We start from the raw sequence: 312 nt of genomic DNA, 5'->3' as shown, positions 1-312 counted from the left end.
TAATCATAGTAATTATACACATTTTGAGTGCCTACAGTCAGGAGTAGGCTATTTTCTGAAAACTGTAAAGATGAATAACAATTTGAAAGAAAAATCTGCTTAATTGGGGATAGGAATTGTGGCTTGCAAAGGAGGTACAGGAAAGGACATTAAATTTTATTATATACCTACTAAGCACCATATGCTTTCATGTATGTGAATGAATTTAGTCTTCACAATGACCTGGGAGAATGTATAGTCCACATTTTGGAGATGAGAAAACTGCTCTAGGAGAGATTTTAATTATCACACAGGGCAGAAATAGTAGAGGTG

Source organism: Galeopterus variegatus, unplaced genomic scaffold, assembly GCF_000696425.1.
Source record: "Galeopterus variegatus unplaced genomic scaffold, G_variegatus-3.0.2 Scaffold7753, whole genome shotgun sequence".
Classification (NCBI taxonomy): Eukaryota; Metazoa; Chordata; class Mammalia; order Dermoptera; family Cynocephalidae; genus Galeopterus; species Galeopterus variegatus.
Note: the sequence above shows the minus strand (reverse complement) of the source record.